Source organism: Macaca fascicularis, chromosome 16, assembly GCF_037993035.2.
Source record: "Macaca fascicularis isolate 582-1 chromosome 16, T2T-MFA8v1.1".
Classification (NCBI taxonomy): domain Eukaryota; kingdom Metazoa; phylum Chordata; class Mammalia; order Primates; family Cercopithecidae; genus Macaca; species Macaca fascicularis.
In genome coordinates, this window is record NC_088390.1 from 84,010,824 (window position 1) to 84,037,247 (window position 26,424).

At 50.8% G+C, this 26,424-nt stretch overlaps 2 long non-coding RNA genes across 3 annotated transcripts in view; one reads left to right on the forward strand and one right to left on the reverse strand.

The window, feature by feature from the left end:
* Nucleotides 1-26,070, forward strand: part of LOC102144116 (uncharacterized) — a 108,657-nt gene extending 82,587 nt beyond the window's left edge. For both annotated transcript variants that reach the window (XR_012426218.1, XR_012426217.1), the window contains 5 exons: nucleotides 7,396-7,573; nucleotides 12,153-12,277; nucleotides 12,451-13,626; nucleotides 17,502-17,644; nucleotides 24,626-26,070. This is a non-coding gene — a long non-coding RNA (uncharacterized lncRNA). The remainder of the gene's footprint in view (nucleotides 1-7,395; nucleotides 7,574-12,152; nucleotides 12,278-12,450; nucleotides 13,627-17,501; nucleotides 17,645-24,625) is intronic.
* LOC135967781 (uncharacterized) lies at nucleotides 11,656-18,988 on the reverse strand. The gene is made up of 2 exons (XR_010582039.1): nucleotides 18,928-18,988; nucleotides 11,656-11,954 (listed from the first exon to the last, which is right to left on the reverse strand). It is a non-coding gene; the product is annotated as an uncharacterized lncRNA (long non-coding RNA).
* Nucleotides 26,071-26,424: the final 354 nt, after the last annotated feature.

Genomic DNA, 26,424 nt, shown 5'->3' on the forward strand with positions numbered 1-26,424 from the left:
TACTCTCTTGGCAATTTTCAAGAATACAACAGGCTTAATAATATTCCATTGTGTATATATACCACATTTAAAAAAATTCATCCATTGATGGACACAAGTTGATTCCATATTTTGGCTACTGTGAATAGTGCTATAATAAACATGGGAGTGCAAATATCTCTTCAACATACTGAGTTTATTTCCTTTGGATATGTACCCAGTAGTGGGATTGCTGGATCATATGGAGTTCTATTTTTAATTTTTTGAGGAACCTCCTACTGTTTTCCAAAATGGCTATACTAATTTACATTCCCATCAACAGTGTGCAAGGGTTCCCTTCTTCCACATCCTCAACAACTCCTGTTATCTTTTGTCTTCTTCATAATAGTGATTCTAACAAGTGTGAGGTGACGTCTTATTGTAATTTTAATTTGCATTTCCCTGATTATTCCTGATGTTGAGCATTTCTTCATATACCTGTTGACCATTTGTACATCTTCTTTGGAGAAATGTCTACTCAGGTGCTTTGCACATTTTTTAACTGGGTTATTAGTTTTCTTACTATTGAATAGTCTAGGTCCTTATATACTTTGTGTATTAATCTCTTGCCAGATGTAGGGTTTGCAAGTATCAGTTGCTGCCCCATTGTGCTTGCTACGTGAAGATGGACCCAGCCTGCTCAGGGAGGAGGTGCCAGACATCTGGAGTGCAGGGTCCCACCTTCCCTCCCTCTGTGGTCTTTTTGCTCTGCTGTTTGTTTACTTTGCCATGGCCAGCGGGGCTTTTTAAAAATTTAGTTTTGTTTTTATTACTCCATACCTCTTCAACTCTTAGTTAAGTCACTAGTGGCCTGAAACAAAATGTAAGTGCACTAGGGAGCTTCCTCTGTGGGACGAGCCATTTTATAACCTTCTTTTTATAAGCCAATATAAAATCTTCTGCCACATGGATCGCCTTTTCATCATTAATTTGTCTGGTAAATATCACATTAGGTTAGGCTTTACAAAATCAGATCCTAGATGTACTTCCCATGAAAACATGAACAAATCTGCATTTGGGAGCTCTGAGTGGTAGGACATAGAGTTGAGGGACATTTCCAGAGGCTCTAAGTCCTCTCTCGGGAGGACAGTCACTATTTAGAGCTATGTCTACAGGAACTGTTTTCACGCATCCAGATGTGTATGTGAAGGACCAGCCCACCGTAATGACTGGCTCAGTCAATTCCATACATATTTACTGAGCATTCCCCAGGCCCTGGGCTCTGAGAGGCTCCCCATAGGAAGCAGGTGCATCCTGCCCTTGTCGAGGTTAGGCTTCTGTCGTACTCAGTCAGTGCAATATCGTCAACTCCCAAGACCCCTACCAAGGCAGGTAGAGGAGAGGATTGGAGAGAAATCATTAAGTCACTTCAGCCCTTTTAATTAGCTTTTTCCAGCCGCAAGTGCTGCTGTAGGTATGAGGGAAGCGAAGCCCTGAGTGCTGCTCTGGAGGAGTTTGCATGCGAGTGAGTGGGGAGAGAAAGAAAGCTCCTTCGATAACTGCCGTGGAAAAAGTGCCCTGGATTGGTGCATCTAAAGTTGACATGCACACGGGTCACCTGGGATTCTTGTCAAAATGCAGATTCTGATTCACTGGGTTGGGGTGTGGCTCGAGAGCCTGCATGTCCAGTTTGCCCAGGTGATGTTCATGCTGCTGATCCTGAGCCACACTTTAAGAAGCCAGGTAAAGCCCCCTGATCATCAGGGGAGGGGGCACAGGGAGCCGTGGTGATCTGGGGATGCTGCAGGCTGCTGCAGGCTGCTGGGGGCTGTCTTGGACCTTGAAGGAGGGACAGGATGGAGGCAGTACCAGTTGTGGAGGCCAGGATGTGGGGCAGGAGTGGGGCTGGAAAGGGCAGAGGGGGAGGGCTCCAGTCCCTGCCTAGGCTGCTTTCATTCTGTAAAGAGGTGTTTACTCTAGACCTTCCATTTTCCTGGAAGTGAAGGTCTGACATGCATTGACCCAGAAGGTGAAAACCAAAGGATGGACGAACATGCACACTCTTCCTCACTTCATTCAGCTGGAATCAAAGCAACAGGGAGTTGGAGGTGGGGTGCGGGCTGGGGAGAGGGGTGGGGGTGGGAGAAGGGCTTTCTCAGGCGGGCAAGTTCTTGATGGGTGGGGAGTGGGTAGGGAGCAGAAGGTGGCAGGGGTTTCCTGTGACCGGGACCTGTGACCCTCTTGCCTTTGGGCAGCCAGTAGGCCCACAAGCCATCCAAGGGCAAAGTTTGTGCTTTTAGAAATTTCTTTCCAAGGAAGCGATTAGCCAGCCAGACCTGTTGTCCTTTTGCAAGCAGCAAATTACCCAGGAAAATGTAATTACCCATTTGCTTTGTTATTAGTGCACAGCTAAGAAGATTGAAGCAATCGCCCCTTTCATGGTATTTCAAAGCTTACTCACACGATGCATCCCTGATATTAAACACAATGAGACTTTTTTGAATTCAATTAAGCATTTGCCTACTGTGACTCTTTATTCATTGCAAATTGTCTCAGTAAATAATCTTCATCAAAAGTCAGAACCAATCCCCATTAGTTGTTTAGATTAATTAATGGGTCCCCCTGGAGCCACCCAAATCAATTCAATTTGAACATCAACAACTTGGCGATGGAGTTTCCCAGGTTGGCATTAAGACAATATTAAACCTGCAATAAGTCACATTTAAAATGTTAATTCAGAGAAGCTCTCCATTTAGAGCATTTAATTAAATCCTTAAATAAACTGCATGGGCTCAGTACCAGATGGTTCTGCATTTTCATTGCAGCACAGAGCCTTGAAGTCATTGTGGGAAGTAATATTGGAGGCGCGGTGAAGATAACCAGGATATATAGAGTAATAAAATCTAATCTCGTTTCCAGCGGGGAGATTCAGTGTATGTACACAACCCGGGCTCAAATTGTAAGTTAATTACATTAACCCCAGTGTACTCCGGGATCTGAGCAGCCAGAGATGAAATTAGTCTTTTTCCTATCATAAGATTCTTTTCAACTTCACTATATTAATTTTTAGCCAAATACTTACTCATAAGGAAAATTGAAGTTAATGTAACCAAAGATAAAGTAATGCAGCCTTAATATTCTGAAGGGATTATGGAGACCCACGAAAATATACTCTGCAAATATCATCAACTTGGAATGGATTTATGGAGTTGGGCGGGGGAGAAGAAATGAAGATGCCAAGAAGACCCTTGTCTCTGCCCATTTTCCCCCGGCCAGCCGAGGGTTAATAAAGGACCTAATCTAGGAAATGTAGTCCTTGGAGCAAACAGTCTCCCAAGGGTGGTGGAGGGTGTTGGAGGGGGAGACAGATGGCCTCTGAGAGCAGTCAGGCCTTCATGTCAGGGGCAGGTGAGGGGCCCAAGTGTCCCCTGGCAGCATGATTACCTCTGTCCGCCCGATGGGTGGCCCAGGAATTTCCATGGCTCAGCCTCTTAATCTCCCTGCCCGGAGAGCATCCACCCTCCACAAGGAGAGACGAGACAAGTCACGCTTCCTGGTCTTTCCCTTGGGATGTCAAGACGTACCATTGGCTCCTCTGTCTGCCAACCCAGAAACCCTCAGGTACCACCTTGGTTATCTCAGTGGTCCCGTGGTGACTGAAGATCTAAGGCAAATTTCTTTTGAAAGAGTTTCCTCTAAACGTCTATCAATTCTCCAACAACTAAGAAAAACTACACATTACCCATTCAGTCTTGGGAGCCTGCATTCCCAAGGGGTTACGTCTCCCACTGCACTCCCGTCACCCCGCCATCTGGGGAAAGAAAGCAATCCTAGAACCTTGTGAGTTTGTCTCAAAAGCATTTTTCTGCTCTGATCATTCCAAGTGAAGCAGTAGGAACCGAATTTCTGATAGCCTCCTCCTAGGAAACGACTCTGTTGTGACCTGGCACTCACCTTCACTTGACCTTCTGTGATCCTAGCCCGCTGCCCGATGCTTGGTGCCATCTTAGCCTCCCAAACTGGAATATCTCAAACCCCTTTGGGCCCTCCGCCTCCATTCTGGTCTTTGGTCTGAGAGAAAGGATCACAGCCTCAGGAACCTGATTCTGCCGGGCCTCTGGGCTACTGAGAGTCCACTTGGCTTCCTCTTCTGTCCTGAACGTGACTGTTGTGCTTGTCACTCAAGGGTCCCCACACTGAGGTGGCTCATAGGTTTCATCTGAATGCCAACCGCAATGGACTGGTAGTGGTTGCTCACAGTGTTAAGAAGGATTCTGAACCTGAATCCAGTCTCCAAGAGGAAAAGAACACGGCGGATATTAGCAATACGTGTCGTGTATGTGGGTGTGTATGTGTATGTGTGTATGTTCACACTATGAATACTTTCCAATGTTTTCAAATGAAAACATGTTCAGGGCTATACCATAATTTATTTTAATTCCATTTTTTGTTTTTGCCTTTTTTTTTTTCCCCTTAACTACTAAGGGTAAATGACACATCTTTGTACACTAACCTTTGAATGTCTGACGCTTTTTTCAGGTAGACTCCTAGAAAGGGAAGTACTAGACCAGAGATTGCAAACAAAGACCAGGTTATTTAAAAGTTGAGCTCTTTATCATGACCATATACTCCCACACATGTGAGTGCCGGCGTGTTTATTTCAGGAAAAAATTAATACAGCCCAAGTTACAAATATTAATAACAAGCAAGGTGGCTCCCACCAGGCACCTGACAAAACTTCAGCCCAGAGGGGCGAGAAGAGCTGATTCTGGGTTCATTCTGGAATAGCTGGGGTGGCCCTGTTTACAGATCCCCTCCTGGGGTCCACGCTGTGCCTAGGTTCACTTTGGCCTGCAATGAAATGACCAATTCTTTGCATTGGGGCATGGACGGTCGGTCAGGGTGCTCAATCTCCTCAGCTCCAACGGTTCAAAGTGCAGACTTTGAGCAAAGCACAGATATTCCTAATTATTCAAATTAAGAGATCACACACAGAGCAAGATTTAAAGCATTAACTAGGGGGTTACTGTGTTCTCTCTCAGTATCTTCATTTTCATAATTCCGAGTCATAGTATCAAAGACATTAGAGCTGGAAAGGAAACAGGAGGTTGAGTCCAGCTCTCTTATTGGACAGAGGAAATGAGGTGCTCAGAGAAGGTAAGTGGTTTAACCAAGCCACACAGCCAGTTCGCGGCAGGCCAGATCCTGTTTCAGTGGTCTTACCACGACACCTCACTTCCAGCCACTCCTGCTTACACATACTCACCTCCCTGGGGCTCTGCCGGTCCCTGGGCTGCACACTCAGTGAGTCCAGAGCCCTCCTTTCTCTGTACACTTTTGGCTGTGGCTACCTCACTGCCTGTTCTGAAACTTAGAGCGATATTCTTGTGATTTTTTCTATAGCGCATGGCTAATGCAGTTACCTCCACATATCTCTCATTTTGCTCTTCTGCCTAGTTCCACATGGCAAAAGTGAGAAGAGATCAATCCTGGTTATGCGGTGTTTACATCTGTGTGGTATGCTTGCTCCACTTTTTTTTTTTTTTTTTTTTTGAGACTGAGCCTCACTCTTGTTGCCCAGGTTGGAGTGCAGTTGTGTAATCTTGGCTCACTGCAACCTCTGCCTCCTGGGTTCGAGCGATTCTCCTGCCTCAGCCTTCCAAGTAGCTGAGATTACAGGCATGTGCCACCATGTCTGGGTAATTTTTGTATTTTTAGTAAAGACAGGGCTTCACCATGTTGGCCAGGCTGGTCTTGAACTCCCGATCTCTGGTGATCCGCCCGCCTCGGCTTCCCAAGGTGCAGGGATTACAGGCATGAGCCACTGCGCCTGGCCTGTTCGCTCCACTTTTTAAGGGAGATAATAAAACAGGCCTTGCTTGTGTTTGGTTTGAATTAGTTTTGCAGAGAGCACCACCTTCTTGCCCCGCATGAAAGGAAATTGCAGGCCCTTTGCAACAGCAGCCGAACTCCGACCTCAGCTACAGTAACTAAGAAGCCCTCATCTGCCAGAAACACTTTCCTGAGCGAGCCAGTTATTCTGGAGAGAGGGCAGCAAAGGGACTGAGCAGGGAAGGAGGGGATGAAACCCTGGCTCAAGGCTGGGAAGGAAGCAGAGTCTGTGCTTGGTGGATGGGGTGGGAACAGCTGGAGGGCGAGACGCAGGGATGCCTGTGGAGCACTCACCTCTTGCAAGGTGGGGAGGCACTAGTGGAAGGCAAAAGGGGATTGTTCTTGTACCACCCAAATCCAGGGCATCTGTAGAAACTGCTTGTCTGTGGGTCAGGGCTGATGCCAGGAGAGTGTGCACGAAAAGGAGAGCAGCTGGGTTCTTGGGCAGCAGGAGGTGGTTCTGTGCTTGGTGTGCCCCATGAGGGGCCAGCCTGTTACCTCCTAGCATCGCACAGGGCTGTGCAGTGGGCCGTTAGGCAAAGCGAGAGCCCAGTTGCAGAATTATCATTGATACAGACACCAAAAGTCTGCACTTTGAGCAGTTCGAGACGACAAGATTGAGCGTCCTTCCCATCCATGCCCCAGTGCACCAAGACTTGGTCATTTCATTTCAGGCCAAAGCGAACCCAGGCAGTGTGGCCCCCAGAAGGGGACCAGCAAACAGGGCTACCCTGGCTGCTCCAGGACGAACTCAGAAACGACTTCTCTCATCCCACTGGGTCAAGGTTTCGCCAGGTGCCCTGGTGGGAGAGGAGGTCGCGTTGCCAGCAGAGCCCCCTGTCTGTCATCTCTCTGTTGGGCTGTACTAACTTTCTCCTGAAATGCACAGCCCAGCACACCACGTCTGGCTCTCTAGGCTGTCAGGACATTTGATTCCAACGTGGCTCCCCTGGGCGGCCCTGCCAAGGCTCTGTCTCTGTGTGAAGGTGGTGACTGTTCCCCTGCCACCTCGTCTTCTCCAGTGAGACACATTCCCTGCGGGAACAGTGGTGCCTTCCGCAGCCTGCGCCTTCCTCCGTAGCTGGGGAAGCTGCACAAGGGCCTGCCCTTCCTGGACCACATCAACCCCTCAGCTTGCAGCTTGTGCAGCGTCTGTGCGACAATCACACCATCCTGCCGCCGGCAAGCGCAGGGCTGGGAAACTCAGGTACCTGCAAATCAGATGCTTCCCAAGGGGCAGGCAGGCAGCTATGATGGAAGAGGAAAAGGGAGGGGCCGTCCTACCAAGACACAGCTACCCTGAGACCCACCGCCGTAACCACCGGCCTGAACCTCCGTGGAGATGAGGATGTGCCCTATTATCCTTCTTGCCCTCTCTGGGGTGGTCCTCACGACCTCAGCCTGGCTATCTCATAAGCCGGCAGTATTTGGGTCAGCTACAAGACAGGCCAGAGGCACAGGTGTTTCGATTTGTGCATTTTGTTTTGTTTTTGAAATACAGAAATGGCATGAGCCTTGAAAATTTTCTGTCCTCCTTTCTCAAAGGGAACAGTAAAAGCGTTCATCACGTGGCTGGCTGAGGCTTGAGCTTGATGGAGAAGTGAGGTTTCTAAAGAGCTCTGCCCCACTGACATCTCGAGCTGCCCTGACTGCTCCTCCCTGGGCTGGGAGGTGCCATCAGCTGTCAGACCTGGCCTCAGGGCAACAGGCAACGAAGGCACAGGTGAGCAGTTGGTAGGAACCGCAAAATAAAACGCTGCATGATTTTTATGAATTTAGCCTCGATTCCACTTTTTCCTGCCTGCTTGGAGAGCAGGGCCACGCTCTCCTCTGAGCAAGAATTAGGGGCGATGGTGGGCTTTGCAGAGAGCCCTGAAAGCTTCCTGACAGGGATTGTCACCTGAGCTGGGATAGCTTTTGCTTTGGAGACGAGGTGGGGTGTGTACCTGCTGGGGGCAAACTTCCCTAGAGTCGCAAGCTATGATCGCTCCTCACTGTTCTCACTTTCCCTCCGCCCTGCCATGCTCTCTGTTTTGTTGTGCCCTGGGCCAGCTGAGTCCTGGTCCCAGATAGGAATGTGTTGCTCTCATTCCCTGCGGAGTGTGATTCTCTGGGCGGCAGTGCCACTACTCTGTAGGACGCACCATCCAGGATGGCTCTCGGATCTTCCCTGCCTGGCTCTTCCCCAGCCAGAGGCTGCTTTATCCCCAGGGTGGGCACTGCAATGAGGATCCCCAGCCTGAAGCAGCCTCCAGAGCTGAGTCAGTCTACAGATGGTAACTGGGCACCTTAGGGGTCCCTCCTGGCGATGGAGTAAACAGAGGGCCTGGCCGCCGCCTCGCTGGGGCCTCCAGCTTGGGGTGTCTGCTGGTTGCAGGTGGAGTTCCAGCTCCAGCCCATGGACAGCACCTCAGGGACCTGCCACGCACCTAGCCCAGTGGCATAGATCAGAGGCAAGTGAGTCTTGTCTGAGGGCGCATCCTGGCATCAAAGGCTGTGACCTGGAAGGGGCTGCAGGGGATGTGGTTGCCCAGTGGCAGGACGGAGCTGAGGCAGATTTTGGGAACAGGAGAGAGTCACAGAGTCCCTTGGGCGTGACTGAAGGCAGATGCTACCAAAGATGAGCTTTGCCTCCAGGAGAGGTGGGGACCCAGGGGGGCAGCACTCAGCCAGGAGCAGGGGCGGTGAGCGCCTCATGGGGCTGGTGCCTCTGATGGCCTGTGGCAGCAGTCGTCTCTGCTGGCCCGGATGGCCGCCGGGAGGATTCTGCACGGGGTGCTTTGAAGGTTCCCCTCCCATTGTTCAGAGGAAGCCCCTGCACAGGACCAATGAGAACACAAGGCCCTGAGAGGGAATGTGAGGACGCAGCTGGGTCCACAGCCTGGAGCTTTTCAACCCACATTCTGTGTTTTTTCCTCATAACTGTCTCTCTCTCTCTCTCCATATATATATAACTTTTCTTTTTCTTTGAGACAGAGTCTGGCTCTGTCGCCCAGGCTGGAGTGCAGTGGCGCAATCTCGGTTCACTGCAACTTCCGCCTCCCAGGTTCAAGTGGTTCTCCTGCCTCAGCCTCCTGAGGAGCTAGGACTACAGGCCCATGCCACCATGCCCAACTAATTTTTGCATTTTTAGTAGAGACAGATTTTTACCATGTTGGCTTTGATCTCTTGACCTCGTGATTCGCCCGCCTTGGCCTCCCTGTATATAGAAACCTTCTTCACATGGTTTTAATGAAGTTAGCATAGGTTCTGTGTTTCCCTGGCTGCCAGGAGATCCTGGCAATGGTCTTCTGTGGGAGAGGATATGAGATAATGGTGGGCTGTGCACAGTCCTGGGATGAGCCAGCCTTTCGGGAAGGCCCTGATGGAAGCTTCCGGGTAGGGTTTCTCACCCCACACTGGGATCGCTTCTGTTGCTACTGCTCAGAGCAGAGTAGGCTATGCTTCTTAAGGGACTGCACCTGCTGGGCAAAAGTTCTTTTTTATTTTTTCCCCCAGCAGGGTGTCCCCCACCAACTACCCACCAAACAAGGACAGGATTCCCTTTTTAGAGCACAAAGGATCTCTGACAACATGGTGTGGCCTGTACCCGTTTGAGGCTGACGCCACCAGCCTGGTCCCCAGAGCAAACTCTGCTGGAATCTGGGCTGTTGTCCCCCTGCGGTGGTGTCAGAGACGCAGTGGCCCTGGGTCTCCACCAGCAAGGAAGGCTAACCCTCAGGACAGGTTGCGCCTGATCCTGCCTTTCCAAATCAGCATTGTCTTTCATTAAAATAACAGAGATACTGAATAAGCAGTAATCACCTATAGTCACTTACTTAGGAAGTGACTTAGGAAGTCAGCTTAGGAAGTGGCTAGGATTTCAGGAGCGTCCCTCTTAGGCACAGGCTGGTGCTGCCTTGCTCTCTTATGAACTGCCTTTTCAGTGGAGCTCAGATCTGGTGGGAGAAAAAAAATAATAATGAGCTTTTGAATTGGACCAAGCCTGACTTTTGGCCCTGGCTCTGTCCAGCTCTTGCAGAGGGACTCTGTGAAATGGTGCATTTGAAACTGCCAGCACATGGCAGGGACTTGTAGTAATCAGGAGTCCTTTTCTAAGTGACTAAAATCCCAAATTCAAATAAGGAAGAGGAAAATTCATGGGCTAGAACAGCTTCAGGTATGGCTGGATCCAGGTGCTCCAACAATATGGTCAGGATCCAGTGTCTCTCTGTCTCTCACTGATCTCCTGTGTGTTCACATGGTGGAAGCTTCACACTTTTGTCTCACCAACCTTAAGACCACCTGAAAGCCAGCTGTGCTTTTCTAACAGGCTGATGGAGAGACTGGTGCCAATCACAGAACATGCCCAACGGAGGGCTCATATTCATGCAGGCAGCTGGCGGGAAGGTACAGCAGATACTTGCTGGGCCCACAGCCCCTTACCCCTGTGAGTTCAGGTGTGGCTGTGTGGGTAGGTCCCATCTTTCCTCCTGTCTTCTGACTCAGGGCTTTTTCCATAGCTAAGGGCAGGGTAAGCTGGGGAGATTCCACCCCCGGGACAGCCTCTGCCAATGGGGGAGGATAGTCTGCACCCATGAAGGGACAACTCAGAGGCAGATCCCACAGATTTTTCAGAGGGTTCCTGGTGGGTCTGAGCCCCTGTTGCCCACACTGATCACCAACCCAGTGACATCCTCGCATTGGCCACACTGATCACCAGCCCAGTGGCATCCTCGCATTGGCCACACTGATCACCAGCCCAGTGGCATCCTCGCATTGGCCACACTGATCACCAGCCCAGTGGCATCCTCGCATTGGCTTTCTCCCCACCCAGATCTCACTGCCCTGCCCCTCCAGTTTCCTGGAGTCACCTCCCACCTACACTACCTGCACCCAAGGCCTTGTCTCAGGCTCTGTTCTGGGGGAACCCCAAAAGGCAGAGAGGTCAACCTCACCTGAAGCAGGTGAACTGAGAGGTATTAGGGCCTTGGGGACACCTGAGTTTGGCCAGCCAGGCGTCTGACCTCCCTCGGCAGCAGGACTCCTGTCTCAACTGTTGTCTCATGAATCCTCCGTGTATAAAGAGTACAAGAAAGGGGTGGTCCAGGCTCACAAGCATTTACTGAGCACCTACTATGTGCCAGGTTTACTCCCTCCTCACATGGACCCTGTGGAGGAAGCATCATCACCCCATTCTACAGATGCAGGGACTGAGGCCTGAAATCATCAGGAAGGGTCTGAGGCCACACAGCTGGTAAATGGCAGAGTGGGGACTGGAGTCCAGGGCCTCTCACTCCAGGTGCAGGTTCCTGTCCTGGCCCCGCTGGCTGGTCTGAGGTGGCTGAGCTGGGCGCAGCTTGAAGCCTCCCCTGGTCCCCTCCAGTCAAGACTGGATTTTCTCTCCAGCTCCCAGCCACTGTCCTTCCTCCCCAGGCACCTTCCGTTGTTTTTTCCAGAGTCAGGCTTTCCTAACTCTCTCTCACACCCCTTCCTGTTTGGGCACCAACTTTCTCTGCCCTGAAGCCCTTGCTGGCATTGGCGCCTGTGCTAGGCTTGCTCAGTGGGAGGCGGGTTCACAGCCTCTCCCCTCCTTCCCTGCTCGCTGCCCACAGGACTGTCCAAGTAAAGGCTCCATCAACACCAGCCCTTCCCTCAACCCCGTCCCATGTCACCACTCAAAATGACAGCGCTAACCCTTTCTGCCCCTCAAATCCCAGCCCTCACCTTCTGGGGCTGCCCCTGCCTGCCCAGATCACCTTCCTGCTGAGAAAATGGAAGCGTTAGACTCTCAATCCTCTTCAAAGATCATTAGCCAGAGCAAGCTACACATCAAATTGATTTTATTTCTCCAGGTTCTGGCTAACGCAGTGACTTCAGGCCACAGGCGGGGAGGGTGGGGTTAGTTTTTCGAGGCTCGCTGGTGCCTCTCTGCCCTTTCCTTCTGGCTGGCTCATGATTCTTGCAATGTGACAAGCTCGGTGCAGTCCCGGGGCCAGAACACAGGGCGAGCCTTGTGCTCCCAGGGGCAGGATGGGGGCGGAGGGATGGAGGAGGTGCTGAGCCCACAGCACTCTCCCTTCCCAGGGCCCTACCCAGAAGCTGTCCCGCCACTCGTAAAGCGCCTGGAAGATGGAAAGGATCTCTCTGTTATTATTGTAATATACCTTGTCCAGAATTCATGATGAAATACATTTTCTCCAGAACGTTTAATGGTGTGAAATCAAACTGTCTGTTGTCAGACCGTTCTCCATGCCTCCCCTAACCCCAGTATTTGTGCTGAAGATGGTGGGACCTCAATTCACCCTTCTGGAATGTTGCAGAGCCTGGCCGCAGCCTGAGCAGTGGCAGCTCTCCAGGAGCCTGAGGTCTGAATCTGCCTGGTACAGCCGCCTGGAGGGCACATGCAGACACAGAAGTTCTGTGTGCCTGTGAAACAGTGGGCCAGGTAAGCATTTTGTCCCATCTGTCATGTGCTCCCTCTGTGTGGCTGCCCTGGAGGTTGTGAGGAGGCCTGCGGGGAGGCCCTGGGCTGCTCCAAACCGCCTCTATAAATAGCCAGCTTCAGGAATTCACTGGGAGCCAGGCTGTTTTTATAGGCTTGTATCTTCGTTTTTCCAGTAATCCAGCTGAGTGCTTCTGGACCCGGGCCGCCACCAGGGAACTGACAACCCCACATCTGCCACAGGCAGAAAACTTGCAGGGGTCAGGGGAAGCTCTTTCTCTGCCATTTAAGAAGGAACAGTGGAGGCCGGGGCTGCCAGCCCGCTTGGCTCACAACTTTTGGACTGTCTGGCATTGTGGCCAGCACGTGACTGTGGTTATTTGGGGCAAGCAGGGGTGCCCAAGTCCAAACACATCTCCTCCCGGGCCTGTCCCTCGCTGACACATCTGGTAAGCATGAGATGGAGACAGAGAACACTGTGTAACAGGAACCAACGCTGGGCTGTCCCGGCATCCTTTATGGAGAAAACTCTTTCTCTGGGGTCTGAATGCTTCTGCTCTGAAATAACCAGTGTGAATTTCTTCTAAGCAGCCAGTGACCAGCCAACAGTTCGAGGTGGGCAAAGTCAACGAGGGGCTGGGTTTCATTTCTCATCAGTGGCATGAGGGGGGTACACCAGGGGGTCTCCAGTCCCACTTAGACTCCATTCCATAACCTCAACCAAGCTCCTGTGCATGCCAGGCACCTGGGGAGCCAAGGGAGTTGGTACCAGGAGTGGGGCCCATGGGGCCCTGTGAGTGGGTGGTCAGGGGTGGGGAGAGACCATGGAGGTCAAGGCGGGGCGCTCGCTCAGAGGACCAGATGGCAAAAAGTCCCAGCAAAGCTGGTCTCTGTCCCTGCTCAACACAGCTTGTCCTTGTGAAGGGAGAGGGAGGAAAGGGACAACTGGCCCCGGGGAGGAAGATCCCTGAGGGAGGTGTGGATGGAGCACTCAGGAAGATGAGGAAGAGGAGGTTCGATTCAGCTTGAGCATAGGGACAGTGCACAGCACGGTCTGCATCAGAGAATATGTCTGGGCTCAGACAGAGACTGAGGGACCTGCCACTTGGGGCCGGGTGGCCATGACTTGGTGCAAAAGCCTCCACCCCCCACAGCCTCCCTGCTCTGAACCCCTGGCCTTGTGCATCTCCTGCTCTCCTTCCTGAGCTAGCCTTGACCTCACGTGGCAGCTGCCGATCCCTGGCTTCTTTTATTCGGGAGAGACCTAGGGACTACCGCCACGATGCACGCTCACTCCCTGCTCAGACCTGACGGTGGATCCCGAGCCATGGACCCTGGCATTCTCCCCACAGGTCAGTTCACCTTCACCCCCTTTTGATGTTGCCACTTCCAGATGTTCCAGGGAGATGCCTCCTTGGTCTACTCCAGTCCCCGGGCACATCCTGAATGCAGACCTCAGGCAGCCACCCCAGACCCAGCGGAGGGGACACCAGCACGGGCAGTGCAAGTGGGCCTGCCATCAGGAAAGTGACCATCCCTGCTTGTCCCTCCAGGGCTAGAGTCATGACTGTATTTGGGTGTGATTCAGGTTCATGTAACAGAGCAGAAGTGATGTTAAAGAGGAAGAAGAAGTAGATGAAGACATGGCTGAAAGCAGACATTAGCCAAATTCTTACTCTAAGGAGAAATGAGGGGTGAGAGACTTTTCATCCCTGTTATTGACTTGTCTCCAGTTCCCCAGGTACCAGACTGCAGGGGGGTGTGGGGCAGGCTCTAGGGAGATTCTCGCCTGCTGCCCAGCTCGACACTCTGCAGTAGTAGTTGATTTGTCATTGCTGTTGGAATTCATTTGTTTTGTTTTGTTTTTTGAGATGGAGTCTCACTGTTGTCCAGGCTGGAGTGCAGTGGTGCAATCTCGGCTTACTGCAACCTCTGCCTCCTGGGTTCAAGAGATTCTCCTGCCTCAGCCTCCTGAGTAGCTGGGACTATAGGTGCGCACCACCATGCCCAGCTAATTTTTGTATTTTTAGTAGAGACCGGGTTTCACCATGTTGAGCAGGATGGTCTCAATCTCTTGATCTCATGATCCGCCCACCTTGGCCTCCCAAAGTGCTGATATTACAGGCGTGAGCCACCGTGCCTGGCCTGGGATTCATTTTTAAATCATGCAACACAGGACTGATTCCTGAAACTGCATCCCTCTGCCTTTGCATGGCCATGTCCTCTCGAAGAAGACCTGTGGACTGCGAGTGGCCAAGGGTGTCCCTTTGGAGCCCAATAGATGGGGCTGAATGCCACTTCTGCTGGTTGCCAGCTGTGTGACCGTGGCCATTTCTGGATCTAGGCCTTAGATCCCTCACCTGTCAAATGAGGCCAGAGCTGGCCACTTTTCAGGGCAGTTGAAGGAATGAAGGAGATAAAAGATGCAAAGGAGCTCAGTATGGCGCTGGGGACGTGCAAGCATCCCAACAGGTGACATTTGCCATTCTTAGGTAATTACTGTCATAAGAGTGCATGCATTTAAGAACCCACAAGCAAGATGTGGAGGCTCTGCTGGGGCTGGGGCAAAGGATGCCTGCCCAGGACACCACAGAGGTCCCTACCCTCACAGGTGACCCGTGGGAAGTGACGGAGAGGAGGTGTGTGTCAAAGCCCTAAGGGTGCCTGCAGCCCAGCCTGCCAGAATGCGGGACATTGCCCACTTTTGCAATGGCATCTTCAAGTGGGGGCCTCCTTGACACATGGGCAGTCCCCACTTCTGGTCGCCTCTCCCGCCTTTGACTAATGGCTGACCTGACATCTTTCAGCAAGTGACCTTGTTGCAGCTGGTAATTCAAATATCTTTCAGTGTCAGAAATAATAAGCACCACCGTGAGATGAACAAGCAGAGCTTAAGTTGAGCGCAGATTAATGGGGTTTTAATATTCCTAATTTAATCACTCCTTTCTGTCGCACTGTGGGCAACATGATGTAGCAGCTAATTATTTTTTTAAACCATGATGGGGATCTTTCCTAATCAATTTTATATTTAACATGAACGAAGGGAGGGCAGTGATTAATGGGAGAATAAATCTCAGCAAACAGGGACAAGCAAGCGATCAGTTAAAAATATGGCAGCATGACTTTCCCTTTCCCTGTAGTAAATTCTTCAGGGATGGGATGGGGCACAATTTTAAGTCTCTTTCAATCTAAAAAGGGGAAATAAGTTGAAGATTTAAAAACCATTTTGGCTGAAAAGTCATAAACACACATTTTCATCGATGTAAAACAGTATAGACTAGTAAGTATGGTAGCATTCCATACATTTTACATTATGTTCTAATATTATGGCATTTCATACCTGCTACAATGTATCCCAGTAAGTATGTGTTGTTTCATATCTGCTACAATGTATACCAGTAAGGATGTGGCATTTCATACCTGCTACAATGTATACTAAGGAGTATTATGGCCTTCTATAGTTGCTACATTATTATTATTATTGTTATTATTTGTACACGAGTCTCTGTTGCTCAGGCTGGAGTACAGTGGCATGATCTCAGCTCGCTGCAACATCCTACTCCAAGGTTCAAGTGATTCTCGGGCCTCAGCCTCCTTGAGTAGCTGGGACTACAGGCAGGTGCCACCACGCCCCTCTAATTTTTGTATTTTTAGTAGAGACAGGGTTTCACCACATTGGCCAGGCTGATCTCGAACTCCTGACCTCAAGTGATCCGCCTGCCTCAGCCTCCCAAAGTGCTGGGATTACAAGCGTAAGCTACCTGCCCTGCCTAGCTGCTACATTATATACCAGTAAGCATAGTGGCATTTCATAGCTGCTGCCATTTAAAGGGAGCATGCTGAGGGGTGAAAGACACTGACTTTCATGTCAGGAAAACATGTATATTCAAATGCTGGTGCTGCCCTTTATCGTGTGACCTTGGGCCTCAGTTTTCTTATCTTTTAAGTAGGTGTAACGATGCCCCTTGGAGCATTGTGAGGGCTCAGTGTGTGGTGCACACAGCATAGTGCCTGGCATGTATGTGCTGCCAAATCCAACTTTAATTCTCACAACACTAGAAAGTGTGTCTTAGGCTGAGGTCCCCAGGAGCAGACCCTGGGAGGAGGATCTGCATGAAAGGGGTTTGTTAGATGTTCCCTGGAAAGCTGCACAATGGAACAGGAACTCAGAAAGAACAGGAGGAGGAGGCTATGCAGGGGAGGATCAGGCCAGGCACAGGCAAATTTTGGAGATGATGATGATCACACCCAACAGATGTCCCAATCAGGGACCCAGGAACCAAGAATGTAGAACTCAGCCTGTCAGTCACAGGCAAGGGAGACATAAATTCCTATGTATTTCCAGTCCTCCTGCCACGTGGCTTCTAGCTTTCTGGGAACAATGCTCCCAGCAAGAGACCCAGGCACTGTCTATGGAGTGAGAACAAAAATGGGGAGGGGGCCCGTGGAGATACCAGCAGAGGTGGACAGTGCCTGCCCAGGAGGCTGGTCAGCTGCTCCGGGTCACACAAAGAAGGTGTGAGCTGGCATAGACCCCGGGTCAGGTCAGGAGGTGGCTGGTTAAGATGTGAACTTGCACCCAAGGAGCTATGGGTCCCCAAAGACCTGGAGTAGACTCCGCACTCTAATATCCCCACCCCGTGGGGAAGCCCTTGGGGCAGGCTGCAGGACCCCTCAGGACAAAGGCTCCTCACTTTAGCCTTTCTCATAACAAGAAGAGTTGAGCATCTTTGCCAAGTTTTCATTCATTCATTCATTCATTCATTCATTCATTCATTCATTCATTCATTCATTCATGTATTCACCCATTATTCATCCGTATTCATCCAACCTTTGTTTAGTGAGCGCCTCCTGCTGTAGGCATGAGGCATAACAGTCAACAAGAATTTTAAAAAATTAATTCCTGCTCTCACAGAGCTGACATTCTAGAGGGAAGGGATAAGCAACAAGAACGACAAAACACAGAGATGGCATGCCTCTTAGAAGGTGTCAGTTTCCATGCAGAAAACAAAGCAGAAAAAGCAGAGGGGCAGGGCTGGGAGGAGTGCATTGTCCAATGGGTTTCCAGCAGAGCCTCACCAAGGAGCTGCCAGCACAGACCTGAAGGGACCTCATTGAGTCTTGTGGCTTTGAATACCACATAGATGCCGACAACTCCCAAACTGCATATCTCCAGCATGTTCTCTCTTCAACTCCAGCTGGCAATTCAAATATGTTTGAATTCAAGGACATCTTCAAGAAGAGGTTCCAGGCAGCATCTTGAAGAAGAGTGTTCCAGGCAGCAGGAATAGCAGGTGCACAGGCTAAGAGGTGGGAGCCCGCCTGGTCCGCAGGAAGATAGCAGGGAGCTGGAGCACCAGCCGTGGAGAGGTGAGCTGAGGCCAGAGCAGCCGAGGGGGCTGCAGGCTTCGTGAACAGCAAGCCTGGATGAGGCCTTGGGTCATGGTGAGGACTGTGGCTTACTCTCCAAGTGGTTAAGGCTGGAGAGTGACATCTGATTTGCATGTTAAAATGATAGCTGTGATGGTGGAGAACAGTCTATGGGGGGATGGGGACTAGGGAGGTGCAAGAGACTTGGGGGAGGTGAAAGGTGATGGTGGCTGCCCCAGAGTGTCGGAGGTAGCAGGGGCAGGAGCGACTGGACACTGGGCACTTTCCAAGGTGGAGCTGGCAGCATGTGCTGGCAGGAGGAAGAGGGGTACAAGAGTCTCGGAGGAGTCAAGGGCGAGTCCAAACAGTTGGAGGGTGGGAGCTGCTGTCAACTGAGATGGGAAGATTTGGGATGTGGAGTAGTGGGAAGCTAAGAGTTTGGGTATATCAGGCTCCTTCAACGTCTGTCTGAGTGAAGGGGCTGAGGACACAGTGGGATGTGTAAGTCTGGAATTCAGAGGAAAGAACATGCTGGGGATATGCAGTTTAGGAGTTGTTGGCATCTATGTGGTATTCAAAGCCACAAGACTCAATGAAGTACCAGGGAGAGTGAAGGTGGGATACAGAAAAGTCGTCCAAGCCTCAGGTGGCTCGTGGGGTCAGAGTGTGAGGGAGATCAGACACTGGCCCCACAGGTGGGACAGGAGGGAGGGAGATTGGACACTGGCCCCACGGGTGGGACAGGAGGGAGGGAGATCAGACACTGGCCCCACGGGTGGGACAGGAGGGAGGCAGATCAGACACTGGCCCCACGGGTGGGACAGGAGGGAGGGAGATCGGACACTGGCCCCACGGGTGGGACAGGAGGGAGGGAGATCGGACACTGGCCCCACGGGTGGGACGGGAGGGAGGGAGATCGGACACTGGCCCCACGGGTAGGACGGGAGGGAGGGAGATCGGACACTGGCCCCATGGGTGGGACGGGAGGGAGGGAGATCGGACACTGGCCCCATGGGTGGGACGGGAGGGAGGGAGATCGGACACTGGCCCCGTGGGTGGGACGGGAGGGAGGGAGATCGGACACTGGCCCCACGGGTGGGACGGGAGGGAGGGAGATTGGACACTGGCCCCACGGGTGGGACGGGAGGGAGGGAGATCGGACACTGGCCTCACAGGTGGAATGGGAGGGAGGGAGATTGGACACTGGCCCCACGGGTGGGACCGGAGGGAGGGAGATCGGACACCGGCCCCATGGGGAGGTGGATGCTGGGGTGGGAACTCACCAGGGCCCCTCTACTGTCTTTGAACTGGTTCTCTCCCAGGGTTCAGACAACATCCTTGACCTTCCCCTGATCTGGTAGGGACTGCAAGAGGATTAAGGACTGTGGGCAGGTCAGATATTGCGAAGGAGAGAGTTCCTGGTGGATTTAATTCTGTGAGAAACGTGGCAGCAGCCTTGCAGTCAGACCCTGGGTCCTGTTCTTCTCCGCTGTGAAGCTGGAGCCTCCATAGGAGGGAAAGAAGTTGGAGGGGGTGAGGAAGGAAGAGGGGCCGTGTTGTGAAGCGTAAAAGTAAACAATAAGGCTGTCACCACTGGGGTGCTGTCAGTGCTCGGGCCACACCCCCTCAGCAAGTGACAAGGATAAACATTTGCACAGTGCTTAACAGGTTTAAAAAATATATAAGCTTTTCACTCTGATAAAAGATAAACTTCAGCCGAATTAAATTTAAAGCAGTTGAATTGAGCAATGAACGATTCGTGAATCAGGCAGCCTCCCGAGCCAGAGTGGCCTCAGAGACTCCAGGGCAGCCACGTGGTAGAAGATTTATGGACAGAAAGAGGAAATCGACTACAGAAAGCAAAAGTGAGGTACAGAAACAGCTGGGTTGGTTACAGGTTGGTGTTTGCCTTATTTGAACACGGTTCAAATGGTCAGTCCCCTTTGAATTGGCCAAAACTCAGTGACTGGCACCAGTGCAGGCCACAGTCTGTTGATGCCTCCACTTGTCATATCAATAGTTCACCACGTACAGAGAAACCTTTAGGCCAAATTTAAAATATGTCAGGAGGCAGCTTTAGGCTAAACTTGATTTAACAACATGCCTTTAGCTTTCTGAACTCAATATTATTTCAACAGCTCTTCCCCAAGCTTAGGATGGGACCTGAGTTTCGGGGATGTGGTTTGCCCAAGGATAGACACCACAGGGTGGCTGAGCCTGGCAGGTACCCCGATCTGCGCCCCAGAGTGCGTGGCACCAGGGAGAGGATACAGCCCTCAATGTTTCTGCACTCTGAGCTGATTGTTTTCCCATTTGACCCTAGAAGTTGGATATAAACATTGTCTTGTGTTTAATTTCCTTTGTTTGGGGAGGTCATGAAAAGGCCCCAACAGGATTCTATTAAAGCTTTTTCTCCCAAGTGAGTATCTAAGGCCAAGTTATAAAGCGTTGCAGGGGGAAAGCGAACATTTGCCTTGAAACCTCTTCCCTTGCCTCATAGAAACCCAGGAGGGAAAGAGCACTGAGCAGAGAAGCAGCATTGTTTCCTTCCTTTGTCCATGTCCTCTGGGCCCCCAGTCCACGTGACTGTGGGGCCTGGGCGCCTGCCCCATCCTCCCTCCACCGAAAAGGGAGCTTCCAGTGCGTTAGGGGGGGGCAGCACTTAAGGGTTCTGTTGTTTTCTTTCCACAGGCTTGGGGTTCACAAACTCAAAAGGGATTTTTCCCTGAGCATTTGTCTCCCTTGGTTTTTTAAGCCATTTTGGTTTCAAGGAAATTGAATCCATGTGTGTTTGGATTAATTGCTTAACTCCTAAAAACGTTGTTTTGTAATAGCAATTTGATGTCCAAAAACCTTGTTAAGTTACTTTCCATCCTTTTCCTGTGATCCCAATCGGGAGAAATGAGAGATCCCTCTTGCACCAGCCCCATGCTTACAGCTGGAAAGGGCTAACGAGGAATTAGCATGATGTTCAATTTGCCTGCAGATAAGGCGGGCTTGCAAACCTCACTCTGAAATCCAGGAAGCCTCTTGGGTCCTGCTGGGTTTCTGGGCTTTAGAGAACGTGGACACCTTCTGTGGTCGCGTTTTCAATTTGAGATTTCCTTTTCCCCGGGTCTCGATTTCAGAGCTTGACTGTTCCTCTGGTGGTTCAAATCGCAGTGGAGGAGATGTCAGCCCCCTGAAAGGATGCACATCTCAGCAGTCAGGGATCTTGAGGTCCAGGAGGTGCTGCTGAGGGAAGGAAGGTTCGTGTGCTCTGCTCTAGAAATTGTTCTGATGTTCAGGCGTGGTGACTGATGGGATGGTCCCATATCATGGGTCAAAGAGGAAGAGTGCACCTTCTTGAATGGCCAGGTCCATCGGGAGGCTCGGAGGTTAATGCCGTCCGGAAGAGAGTAGTGCTCTTAGGCTGGGTATTCACCCCTAGACCTCAGTTTTCCCAACTGTTAAACAGGAATAACCCCTGACCTCAGAGCTGTTCCAAGAGCAGTTTCCTGGTGCCCCTAGACTTCATGTGAGTGGGCGTCTGCATTGACCCCAGTGGATGCTGAGGGTTTGCTCAAGCGGATCCTTTCCTCCTGGGGCCTTCCATTACCTTCCTTCTGCCTGATCTCATTCGTCTGCACCCCACCTGGCCTCTCTCCGCTGATGACTTCAGTCGGAAGGTGGTCTTCTGCTTCCCTAGCGACCATCACAGACCACACAGATTAGCAAGCATGGCAGTGTTTCCAGAAGGAGGGCGGCCACCCATTCTCCATATTCCTACCCCCTGCAGCACTCGGCAGAGGGCCAGGCACAGCAGCACCTGTTCACTAAGTTCCCCCTTGATTGCTAAACCGCTCAGGGGTGTAGAAGGGTGTGGCTGTGGGTGTGGTGGTGATGTTGGTGTTCCCACAGGTTCTGCATTCAGACCCTCAGAACGCAAATGAACCCGCCTAACCACTTGGCAGAAGTTGGCTGGTTCCAAGGTCCATCATTATCTCATCTTCCTCTCAGCAACTTGACCAGGACTGTAGGACAGATCTCTACGTATGTGTAGAGGCTCACATATGTGACTTCATTGGCTGACAGGCACAAAGCAAGGTGTCTATATCCCAAAAAGCAGGGTGTCTCTACCCAGCTTCTGTGCTCCTTTATGGCATAAATGGCATGATCAAACGGTTATCCACCATAGTATCTGCAATGCAGCTCTGACACTAACCACCTGGAGTTGGTGCAGATGACGGGTTGGGGGCTCCGTCCCCCACAGGAAGACCCTCACTTTAGATATCTGCTACAAGTTCTGGCCCCCCCTGGATACATGCACCTCTGACCAACTGGCTGCAAATTCAGGGGTTTCCCTGACCTCCTGGCATTCAGTAATTCACAGTGATGAACGACACAACTCAGGAAAGTGCCGTACTTAGGATTGCGGTGTCATTACCAAGGATACAATCAGAACCAGCTACTGGGAGAGGCGTGGAGGGGGAGGTCTGGGAAAGTCCCAGATTCAGAACTTCCATGTCCCCAGACCGTGCAAAGCCTCCCAGATGACTGATGTGTGATTACAAACCAGGGATAGTCATCCAAGCTTCCAATGCTCAGAGGTTTCATGATGTAGGCGTGACTGATAGGACTTGATCTCCAGTCCCTTTCTCCAGGAGGTGATGGAGCAGGGCCTCAGCCTGCTGTTCACATGGTCAGTCTTTCTGGCATGGGCTGTCCTGACCCTGAGTCCCCTCGTTAGCAAAGACTTTGAGGGCTCGCTGTGAATAACGAAGACTTGCCAAGGATTTGGAGGTGACTTCCCAGGAACAAAGGCCGGTCCAATTCTGTATTATACAACAATTTGCTGGTGCTATCCAATGACATGCTCTCACCAGCCCTTGCCATGGGATGCCGACTCCATGCCTCTTACAAAGGATTCTCCCTGACCCAGCTGATGGAAGCTGTGTCCTAAGTGCTTTGCAGAGACGACAGCAGAAACCGTCCAGAAAGGCCCCTTCAATGGCCAAGTGAGTGCTTTGTTCTGAAGGAAGTTAGAGCCCAAGTTCATACAACTATCATGAAATCTTCGAAACATTTCATTTTTTAAGTCATGAGATTCCCCTGAGCCCTCCCTGTCCAAGTTGTGTGATGCTCTCTTTCAGAAGGAAAGGAGCCAGGACAGAAAGCTCGAACCTCGTTCCCCTTAGATGAACCAGTCTTATTTCGAGGGGGACTCCTCTCCATGGTGGGATTTTCAGCTCAGCTCGGCATCCCTCATGCACCAGGCAATGCAGGTTCAGTAGGGAGGCAGGCTTGAGCCCCACCGTGGAAGGCTTGCAGCCTCGGGTGCAGAGGGGTGAGGCTGGATCTCAGATACGGAGCAAGGATTTCAGTTTGGGCTGGGAAGAGGTATGCCTGGAGGGCCCTGGGAACACAGAGCAGGTGCCCCGGCTCAGACCAGGAGGGTTAGGGTCATCTTGGTGTCTTTAAGGGATCAGTGGGGGTGACTAGATGATTGTGGGTAAGGGGACGGCATGAATGAGGCAGAGAGGAGCCAAACAGCAACCCCAGGCTGTTTGAAAATGTGGAAGTTTTGAGTGGGGCTTGAGGGAGTGTATCAGAAGATAGCTGGCCAGGTGTGGTGAGTCACGCCTGTAATCCCAGCACTTTGGGAGGCCGAGATGGGAGTATCACTTGAGTTCAGGAGTTCGAGACCAGCCTGGCCAAAATGGTGAAACCCCGTCTCTTCTAAAAATACAGCAAAATTAGCTGAGTGTGGTGGAACACGCCTATAATCCCAGTTACTAGGGAGGCTGGGGCACAACAATCGTTTGGACCTGTCAGGCTGAGGCTGCAGTGAGCCGAGATCGCACCATTGCACTCCAGTCTGGGCAACAGAGCAAGATTCTGTCTCAAAAATAAATAAATAAGTAAAACAAATAAAGAACGAAAGAAGATAGCCAAGGAGCTCAGATTGTCCTGTATAAAGAAGAAGAGCTATCAGCTGATGAATGGAGAAATAAATTGTGGTATACACACGCACAAGGAATAACAGCCCTAAAAAAGGAATGAAGTACTGAAGACAGGACACAACATAGATGAGCCTTGAGAACATTAGCTAAGTGAAAGAAGCCAGACACAAAAGACCATATCGTGTATAATTCTATTTGCATGAAATGTCCAGAATAGGCAAACGCACGAAGACAGAAAGCATGTGATCGCCTGGGGTTAGGGGAGGGGAGGGAAGGGGAGGGAAGGGGAGGGACTGCTTGATGGATACAGGAGTTGCTTTTGGGATCATGAAAATGTTTTGGCCCTAGATAGAGGGGGTGGCTGCAAACATTGTGAATGTACCTAATGCCCCTGAAGTGTTTATTTTTACATGGTTAATTTATGTTATATGAATTTCGTCTCACTTTAAAATTGTAAAAGATGAGGCTGAACATTGCAACGAATGAAGAATGGAGAACGGCCACAGTGGACTTTTAGAAAGTCGCTCAAAGGACAGTGTGGGTGACAAAAGCCATCCAGGCGGGGTGGCAGAAGGGAGTGTTCAAAGGCCATTTCTTTTTTCTTTTTTTTTGAGACAGAGTCTTGCTCTGTCACCCAGGCTGGAGTGCAGCTGCACAATCTTGGCTCACTGCAACCTCCGCCTCCTGAGTTCAAGTGATTCTCCTGCCTCAGCCTCCCAAGTAGCTGGGACTACAGGCACCCGCCACCACACCCAGCTAATTTTTGTATTTTTAGTAGAGACGGAGTTTCACCATGTTAGCCAGAATGGTCTCAATCTCTTGACCTTGTGATCCACCTACCTCGGCCTCCCAAAGTGCTGGGATTAGAGGCGGGAGCCACCACGCCTGGCCCAAAGGCCATTTCAAAAGTCTCCATGAAAGACAATGAGGTCTTAAACCTGGAGAGGATCTTCATGGAAGGATGATGTTAAGAATTTTTAGGGGCTTCAGCAGGCATATGGGTTGACTACAAGGAACACATTTTTTTTTTTTTTTCCAGAACGGCATGTTAATAGAAAGTGGTCCAAGGACAGCGCTTTGCCTGGTAGACTGTGCCTTTGGGCTCTGTGTCCAGCTCTTCCCAAAGCCCAGGATTCACGCCCCAGAGGTAATCGGCCAATGTGGAGCTGGAGGCCTTCACCCCCTTCTGAGAGAAAGCTGCCTAGGGTTAAGTAGGATGAACTTGAGGACAATTCTGGGAACAGGAGGCTCGTTAGCCTCTGAAATAAACCTGACTTCTGAGTCTCTCTCAACTCTGCCTCCGGAATCAGAGCTGGAATCATTTACATACTCCAGTCAAGCGGAAGTGCCGGAATCACGGCCCCTCCTTAGCCCCACTCTGAAACGTCGTCTGTTTGCATAGCCCGAATCCTTTGTACAGCTCTACCCTGTCTGAACCCTCATGACTTTTCTGAAGAGGACCTTGTGCTTCTTCTGTGTGCCAGGAATTTTAAAAGGGCATTTAGCCCAAAGCAAGAAAGTTCTGGCCTTATCTTTATAAAATTATTTTTTAAAGGGAGGGCAGTATTTAATGATGCACAGAGGGACTATCCATGCCCACAGCTGGTCCCTCATCACTCAGCATATGCCAGGGTAATTGCTCTTTCCTGGTGGTGGAGGTGACCCCAGGGGACCCTAGCTAATTTGAATATCAAGTCTGATAAGAATGTAATTAGGAAAGGACTGCAGAAAATCTGGTGATGCATTTCTGAAGTCAGACAAACCATGATTTGCCCAATTTCTGCTGTGTATTCAACGCTCTTTTGGGTTCTTGCATAGGGAACAAACACCTCAAAGGCGTAGAGTCATAGACTCTTGGATGGAAACTTGCCATGTTTCATCCGGTTCAAGCCCCACGCCCGTGAGGCTGACATCTGCCCTCACACACATACCTGTGCAGAGATGGTCCCCTGAGCCGTCCTGGCCCATTAGTGACTTCCGTCCTCCTGATTACAGTGATTTCTACCAAGTGGTCAAATTGTCAGAGGTGTGTGAAATAGAGCAACTCCATCTTGACTAAGAGCTGAGTAAAATGAGACTGAGACCTACTGGGCTGCATTCCCAGATAGTTAGGCATTCTTAGTCACAGGATGAGACAGGAGGTCGGCACAAGATACGGGTCGTAAAGACCTTGCTGATAAAACAGGTTGCAATAAAGAAGCTGGTCCAAACCCACCAAAACCAAGATGGCGACGAGAGTGACCTCTGGTCGTCCTCACTGCTACACTCCCATCAGCGTCATGACAGTTTACAGATGCCATGGCAATGCAGAAAGTTACCCTATATGGTCTAAAAGGGGGAGGCGTGAATAATCCACCCCTTGTTTAGCATATACTCAAGAAATAACCATAAAAATGGGCAACCGGCAGCTCTCAGGGCTGTTCTGTCTATGCAGCAGTCCTTCTTTCATTCCTCTGCTTTCTTAATAAACTTGCTTTCACTTTACTCTGTGGACTCGCCCTGAATTCTTTCTTGCGCAAGATCTGAGAACCCTCTCTTGGGGTCTGAATAGGGTCCTCTTTCTGATGACAAAATCAGTCTCCCGTGAGTCAGTCCTGAGGCCTCAGCTGGCACACAGGGAAAGGCTCGTTCTCTTTCTTGGGTGTGCAGGGTCAGTAGAATGGAAGGCTGGAGCTGCTGTTTCTGCTGCTACTTGGGTAGAATCTGCCGGGAAATGAAGCCAGCATAGCAGAGCAGAGTTGAGACATGGAGAGAGGTTCTTAGAGACACAGTCTGCTCATTGGAGTCCAGCCATGTGGAACATTCTGGAATTTTTAGTTATATGAACCACAGCTTGCT